Raw genomic sequence first — 8,715 nt, forward strand, 5'->3', positions numbered from 1 at the left:
TGAGCTCTTTTGATCAAGGCTAGTGCTCTACCACTTTGAGCCACAGCTTCGCTTGTGTTTTTGAGTGGTTAAATGGAGATAAGAGTCTTACAGAGACTTTTCTGCCTGGGCTGGCTTTGAGCCATGGGTCCTCAGATCTCAGGCTCTTGAGTAGCTAGGATTACAGGCGTGAGGAACTGGCACCCACTTTTTCATTGCCTTTTTCGATCCATTCAGAACCAACTCAACAGTCATATACTCACTAGACACTATCTTGGAAATGAACTTTACAACTTAGGGGAGAGAGGGATATGTGGGGGAGAAGTAGGAGAAAACGAGGGATGGGGTAACACTGTTCAAAAAGCAATGTGCTTGGGCTGGGAGTTTGGCCTAGTGGTAGAGTGCTACCTAGCATGCACGAAGACCAGGTTCAATTCCTCAGCACCCCACATACATAGAAAAAGCCAGAAGTGGTGCTGTGGCTCAAGTGGTAGAGTGCTAGTCTTGAGAAAGCCCAAGGACAATGCTCAGGCCCTGAGCCCAAGCCACAGGACTGGCAAAAAAAAAAAAAAGCAATGTACTCATTATCTTACTTGTGTACCTGAACCCCTCTGTATATCACCTTTACAATAATATTTAATTTTCATATAAATAAAGGAATTCAGTTATAATATGTTTAGCTCAACTGAGCCATTTCCAGTGTTTATCTATTATTAAACATCATGGGGTACACAAAAATGCATACAAGTTTTGTCAATTATAAAAAAGTAAAGAAAGATATACCCTCAAGACTATAACTTCACTTGGCATACATGCAGTTTAATGACAGTATCACTACGGGTCCTTCTCTTTTTTTTTTTTTTTGCTACCCTGTTGCTTTGATTGTAGCATGGATGAAGATTTGGGAGTTACAAACTAAGTAATATAAGAAAAATTACCCTTTTCCATGTTGTAATCCATTGTTGCTGTAAAGAGCAATTCTTTTTACGGGTTCTTAAGACAGAGTGGTTTCCTGGAAATGTTTGTTCTGTTTCTTCTAGCTGACGACTAAGATCATAAACTGAAATTTACACTCCAACCTACAAGTTTCAAGAATACTGTGGCAGACGTTAACTTACAGTTCCTTCTCCTCTTGGTCTCGTAGTGACACACATGACATTCGACATTTGCACTCTTGTCAAGCTCTTTCCCTGGCTGGGCTGAAGTGTCTTCTGCATCTTTACCTTTCTCAATAGTTTCTTTCTATTTCATTCCCGCTCTAAACTTCTAGAATTTTTTCTCTTCACTCTTTTACCCTCATTCTTTTCATCTTTTATTTTCTCTCATTTTATTCTTTTTCTAGCACTCTCAAGTATTTGGAATCTTAGAAAATATTCTATTGATTTAGGGAAATACAGTCTCCCACTACTTTCTCTTTTATATTTGACCTTCTCTTCCTTATTTGTGAAGGGATGGCATGGCAGTGAGAAGTTTCGGATAATAAGATGTTGTGATTGGTTACACAGAGAGGCCCAGACAGGTATCTCAAACTCAGAGTAACCAAATGATCTTGTAAATTATCATTTGAAAAGTCAAAGTCTTTGGCAATTGAAATTTTCTATATCTTAAAAGAGTTTCGGGGCCAGGTGTAGTGGCTCATGCCTGTAATCCTAGCTACTCAGGAGGTTGAGATCTGAGGATTGTGGTTCAAAGCCAGCCTCGGCACTAAAGAACCTGAGACTCTTATTTCCAATTAATCACTAGAAAATGGGAAGTCGGGCTGTGGTTCAAGGGTAAGGTGGTAACCTAGTGATCAAGAGCTCAGCGACAATGCCCAGGCCTAGGGATAGAGTGGTATCCTTGAGCTGAAGAGCTCAGGGATAGCACCCAGGCCCAGAGTTCAAGCCCTATGACCCACCAAAAACAAAACAAAACAAAGAAGAGGTTAGGAGTATGTTTTGTAGGATTTTATCATTTATGAGTAAGACTTATTAGGATATAAACCTTTTGCTCTTTTATCTAGCCTTGATTTCTCAAAGTTGTTTTTAGTATAACTATCAACTGTGGTAAACACATATTCTTACCCAATTATTCATTACTATTTACAGTATAACATTTTATGGCCATTTCCTCCTCCTCTTCCCTTTTTTCTTTCTTTTCCTCCCCTTCCCCCTTTCTCTCTTCCATATTCTATCTCCTATTGTTCCTTCTCCTCCTCCCATTCTGGAAATAGGATCTTTCTATGCATTCCAGTCTCACCTTGAACAAATGATTGTCCTATTTCTGCCTCCTAATAGATTACTAATGTGTACTATCACACCTTGTTTCTTTTTTCTCTTTGAGAAAAATATTGGAAAATAATATTTGAAAGGTAAATTTTTGTTTGTTAGGCATACTACCCTCCTGTCAGACTTCAACAAATATTCCTGATCCTATTAGAGACTAAACCTTTATATAAAAGTACCGCGTTTCCTATCTGAATGTAGCATTCTGAAAAAGTTAAGGTTGACTGACTGCTTTCTGTTTTTGCACTTCTCTTATTATATCGATCATTCTAAAAAGCAAAGATATATTTAATAGAAGCAAATATAAACTGAGTCATTTTAGTCATTGACAACCATGTTGGTAAACATTAGCTCTAAAAGTAAAACTTCAATAAATTAATATCCCTCAAGTTTGAGATTCTGCCCTCTGTAATTGTCCTCTGTAAAGGTTCACGTGCTGGGGGTGGTGATCTAGAACCCCACATTGACCTCACATGACAATAATCTTTTTATCAAAGAAGGGTTTGTCTCACATACTCTGTGTGAGAAATGGCATTTTATTGGAAAGGCAGGTGATATTTGAGCCTCAAATGGATGAAATGCTCTTTTTAGAAAAAGGAAGGAGAAGCAACATCATTTTCTTGGGAACAAAGGCAGGTTAGGACTTTTTTGAATGAAGACAGTGTGCGATCATTGAGGACCACAGAACTGGTAGGTTGTGAGTAAGCTATGACAAATATTAAGATAAAATCTAACATATGGAGGAACATATCTCTTAAATCAATGGGGAAATCAGAGCAAATTTGTGCTTAAATAAATGGTATTATAGTAGATGCCTTATTAAAGGCAACGGATCACTCAGATGCCTATAATAGTTTGAGAAGTAAATGCGCAGTATAATGAATGGGAAGCTCACTTTCCACTGTCCTCTCACCCCATGCTGCTCCTGTGCTTGAACGAAATTTTCCCAAGAAGAATGATGCATTTCCCACAATTTTGAGTTTGACTGCTGGCATGGGCTATGAAGGTGCAAGAGCTGGAAACACAGGGTGGGCACAAGGAAGGTAGTTGCAGTCCATCAGACCTCCCTAAATCTGGAGACTCAGGACCAGGACAGAATGAATCTGGCATATGTCTCTCTCCAGTGTCCTCTAAAGTGTGTCCTGTTCACTGTTAATTACAAAGCTAGGTTCTTGATCTTCAGGTCCAAGTTCAGAATGAGGTACAGAAACATCTTTTGGCCTGCACTTGATCCTTAGTTGAGTGAATACTATTTAGAACTCATTCTGGTGGCTGAAGATAGTAACATGACAACTCCTGAGCTAGAACATACCTTCTGGATGGTGTGAATGTCTGTTATCTTTGTGCCTGTTTCTAGATGATGAGAGAGATGGATGCACCACTAAAGACTCAGAGGGTTTGGAAAAAATATCTGATGTGCTATATTTTATTTATCTATCTACTTTCTATGTGTCTATCTATCATCTATCTATGTATCTATGTATCTATCTATCTATCTATCTATCTATCTATCTATCTATCTATCTATCTGACATCTACTTAGTTAATGATGGTAATTGGGGCTTAAACTCAGCATCTGGGCATTGCCCCTTAGTTCTTTTTGTTCCAATCTGGCACTCTACCACTTGTACCCCAGTTCCACTTCCAGTTTTTTGGTGCTTAATTGAAGATAAGAATCTCTCATAGACTTTCCTGCCTGGATTGACTCAGTCCTTAGACTTCAGTCTCCTGAGTAGCTAGGAGTAGATATGAAGCATCGGTGATGGGGGCTGGTCTAGATTCAGGACCATTACCGGTTCCTTCATAATCTTTGTGTCCTTGGAGCTGAAACCGTGGAAACAAAAGAGTGAGGCACTGGGCTACTGGTTGCTGGCCATGAGCAAGGGCAGGTGAAAGCAGATGGAGCCTGACAGAAAGTCAGAGTCCCATAGCTGAGGACTCTGCTGGGTACTTAGCAGCCACCACCACCCTCATCTTAAGCAAATTCATTGCAAATGCCCCCACTCTCAATTTTTAAATTGTAAAGGTAATATATAGAGAGATTACAGTTGCATACATAGGGTCATGAGTACATTTCGTTTTGAAGTGTTACACCCTCCCTCATTTTCTCCCACTTTCCACCTCTGACTCCCCTTCCCCCAAGTTGTACAGTTCATTTCCAACATAGAGTCTAGAGGGCATCGCTGAAACACTGGCTCACCCTTTGTCCTCCATTTCTGTGAGTCCCCCTTCCTTCCACCAATCAGGTAAACTTATATACCAGATCAAGAATACAGAAATCAAAAACAGTGACAACATAGCATAACCCAAAGTGGAGGAAAGAAAGATGAAAGAAATTGCTTCAACAGGACCTTATTAAAACTTCTAGTTTCCATTTCCTGGAATTCATTTTGATAAGCTTCATTTTATATGGCCATATGCACCTAACTATTGAGCTGTTGTGATCCTCAGCTTTTTTTTGTGTGAGCTCCACACCTTGTTGTGCCCCCGAGGTACTGCATTCTCTGAGCTTAGCATCCCTCACTCCTGTGTTCAGTGCTGTGCATCTCACATGTCCATGGATGAGGGAGAATCTCTATAGCATTGCCCAGTATGGATGAAAGGCATAACACATCTCCCTCCATTTCCTCCCCACGGATTGCCACACAGACCTGTGATTCCCACAGGTCTAACCCAGCTCTGTGACTTCCCCCTTCAATCACCGACTGGAGCAGGATAGCATGTTTGTTACTCATCAGTCTTCAATGAGTCAGGTGCCCAAGACACTGAGTAATCTCACTTCTTTCCGAGGCTAGATCCAAGATCTAAGCTTGAGAGATCTTAGTTACCCTCACTAAGTCTACTTTGGAAAGCAATAGAAAAGGCTTTAACATTTTACTTCATATGTTTCCCTTTGAGGAAATCTGGAGATTTTTTTTCTAGTAAAGGAAAGAAAAAAAAAGCTGGGTGCTTGCCAGTTGCTGGTTGCCAGTATTCGTAGCTACTAAGAAGGCTGAGATATGAGGATGGAGTTTCAAAGACAAGTTGGGTAGGAAAGTCCAATTAGTCGCAGATAAAGCCAGAAGTGGTGCTGTAGCTCAAGCAGTAGCGTGCTTGCCTTGAGCAAAAGGAGCTTAGGAATAGCTCCCAGGCCCAAAGTTCAAGATCCAAAACTGGCAGACACACACACACACACACACACACACACACACACACACACACACACACACACACACTTGTTCCATACAGAATAGGACATCTTACAAGCCTGCCTCAGTAAATCCAGATTTTCTTGGCCATCTGGCATAGTACAATTATCCCATAAAGAGAATGGCTTACCATGTTCTTTTTGTTGTATTTCTTTTTGTTCTGTTATATCCTTGTTATCTGTCTTTTATCTCTTGTTAGAGTATGATTGAAATGTACCTCTTAGTCAGAAAATTTATCATTTAGTTATTATCACTATCAACCAACGTGGGCATGTATGAAGTAAGTAAGTAAATCACCAAAGGGGTATAAGAGGTGATAGTCATGAAAATTTTCTTATTCCTCTTTGAATTATAATAATTAGAGTCCAAACATTTTTTTTGTGCAGGACTTGGGACTTGAACTCAGGACCTGGGAATTGTCTCTGAGCCTTCATGTTCTGGGTTAGTGCTCTACCACTTGAGCCACATCTCTGCTTTCAGCTTTGTGATGATTAATTGGAGATAAGAATCTCATGGACGTTCCTGCCAAGGATGACTTCGAACTTCAGTCCTCAGATTTTAGCCTCCTGAATAGCCAGGATTACAGGTATGAGTTGCCAGTGCCTGATTAGAGTCTAGGGCTAGAAGAAAAGGAGAGAGGCCATTAAATGAGAAACAAGCTTAGGTATTCACTTTAACATAACCCTTGTGGGAAAACTAGACTCAGCAGAATAGAGAAGAAAGCTGTCTGCAGACCTTTAGTTGGCATCTCTACTCTGGTTTATTTCTTTGAATCATGTTTCTCCTAATGGGTCTTCTATCTCTTTTATTTTATTTTTTTATTATCAGGGTGATGTATAGAAGGGTTATAATTACATTCATAAGGAAGTGAGCACATTAGCTCTTGAACATTGTTACATTTTCCCATGTTTTTCTCCTCCTTTCCCTGCCCCATCCCTCCCATGTAGTAAAGTTCATTTCTAACCTATTTTCCTTTGAATATCGCTGTTACACTGGTTCACCCTTTGTCCTTTGTCTTATCATCTTGTTTTTCCCCTTCCCTTCACTGATTCAAATGAACAAATAAATGCATATTTAGTACACCAAGTACCAAAGACAGATACAACAACATGGGAAAACCCTAAGGGAGGAAACAACAACAGAATAAAAGAAAAAAAATAGTAAATAACTTCACATAGTACATAAAAAACATCAACCATAAGGATAACTCTCTTTGCTTCCCTATCCTGGAGTTCATTTCACTTAGCCTCTTCCCAATATGGCCATATGTGCATAGCTTTTGAACTATTGAGTTAGGAAAATCCTAGATGTGTACTAATTACTACTAATGAGGGAAACCATTGAGCCTATGTTCCTTTGGGTCTGGCTTACTTCACTTAATATGATTTTTTCCAAGTCTTTCCATTTCCTTATGAATAGGGCAGTGACATCCTTCTTTCTGATAGCAACATACAATTCCATTGCGCATATATACAACATCTTGATCCATTCACCTACCGAGGGGCATCTGGGTTGATTCCATAGTTTAGCTATGGTAAAAAATGCTGCAACAAACATGGTTGTGCTGATAGGTTTAATATGACCTTGTTTGAGGAGATTTGGGTAAATGTCCAGGAGTGGAATTGCTGGGTCATAGGGGAGCTCTATGTTTATTCTTTTGAGGAATCACCATACTGCTTTCCAGAGTGGTTGAACCACCAACAGTATAGTAGCATTCCCTTATGTCCACATCCCTGACAGCATCTGTTATTAGATTTCTTGATAATGGCCTTTGTAACCACGGTGAGGTGGACTTTCAAAGCTATTTTGATTTGCATTTCTTTTATGGCCAGAGATGTTGAGCATTTCTTCATAAGTCTATTGACCATTCTTATTTACTCTTCCGAGTAGTCTTTCTTTAAGTCTTGAGCCCACCTTTTAATGGGATGGTTTTTTCTTTGAGGATTTTTTTTTTGGTACCAAATTTCTTTATTTGAAGGAATGGTACAAATTAAAAGAACTTAGGATGTTCTGGTACAACTTATAGAAAAGATAATGGTAACCCCAACATGCATGCACTGCCTCGGTGACGAGAAGTCACTGTGGCTTTGGGGGATCGGCCAAAAGCTTAGCTCTTATCACTGTCTCCCAGAGTGTGCTTGTCAAAGAGATACTCTGCCATGCCGGATTCAGGGGCTCCCATCTTGTGCAAGTTGGTGACGTGGTCACCCAATTCTTTGATGGATTTCACCTGCTCATTCAGGTAATGAGTCTCAATGAAGTCACACAATTGGGGGTCATTCTTTTCAGTGGCCAGTTTGTGCAGTTCCAGTAGTGACTGATTCACACTTTTTTCCAAGTGCAATGCACACTCCATTGCATTCAGCCTGCTTTCCCAGTCATCACGGTCTGGTTTCTTGATATCCTGCAGGAAGATGCGGCCACCGCGCTGATTCTGCAGCTTCATCAGTTTCTCCACATGTTCTCTTTCCTCATGAGACTGGTGAAGGAAATATTTGGCAAAGTTCTTCAAAGCCACATCATCTCGGTCAAAGTAGTAAGACATGGACAGGTAGATGTAGGAGGCGTAAAGCTCCAGGTTGATCTGGCGGTTGATGGTGGCCTCCGAGTCCTGGTGGTAGTTCTGTCGCACCTGCGAGGGGGATGTGGTCGTCATGGCAGCGGCTAGGAGAGATGCGGTAGCTGCGCAGCGCAGAAGGGGCGGTGGAGGCCCGGAGGCGGTCCAAGGACAAGGACGCGGTGGAGAGGTGGTGGGAGGTTGGTGGCTCAGAGCCAGCGGAGAACATCTCTGAGGATTTGTTTTTGAGAGATTCAAGTTTTTTGAGCTGTAGGTATACGTTAGATATGAGGCCCTTGTCTGTTGTATGGTTAGTGAAGATCTCCTACTCTGTAGGCTTTCTATTTAACTTGCTAGCTATGTCCTTTGTCACACAGAAGCTCTGCAGTTTAATGCAGTCCAATTTGTTCAACCTTCCTTTAGTTTGTTGTGTTTTGGGCCTCTATTAAGAAAGTTGTTTTACGAGGGCCGGGAGTTTGGCCTAGTGGTTAAAGTGCTTGCCTAGCATGCATGAAGACCCGGGTTCGATTCCTCGGTACCACATACATAGAAAAAAGCCAGAAGTGGTGCTGAGGCTCAAGTGGTAGAGCTCTAGCCTTGAGAAAGTCCAAGGACAGTGCTCAGGCCCTGAGTTCAAGCCCAGGACTGGCAAAAAAAAAAGAGAAAGTTTTGTGAGTCTGCTATCTCTTTAGCCTAGGATGACAGTTCCACAATTCTCCTTTTCCAA

At 40.9% G+C, this 8,715-nt stretch overlaps 1 pseudogene; it reads right to left on the reverse strand.

The window, feature by feature from the left end:
* Window positions 1–7,375: 7,375 nt before the first annotated feature.
* LOC150064107 (ferritin heavy chain pseudogene) lies at window positions 7,376–8,096 on the reverse strand (annotated as a pseudogene).
* Between the last annotated feature and the right edge of the window lie 619 nt (window positions 8,097–8,715).

The sequence above is a fragment of the Megascapheus bottae genome, chromosome 4, assembly GCF_031878675.1.
Source record: "Megascapheus bottae isolate mThoBot1 chromosome 4, mThoBot2.hap1, whole genome shotgun sequence".
Taxonomy (NCBI): Eukaryota; Metazoa; Chordata; class Mammalia; order Rodentia; family Geomyidae; genus Megascapheus; species Megascapheus bottae.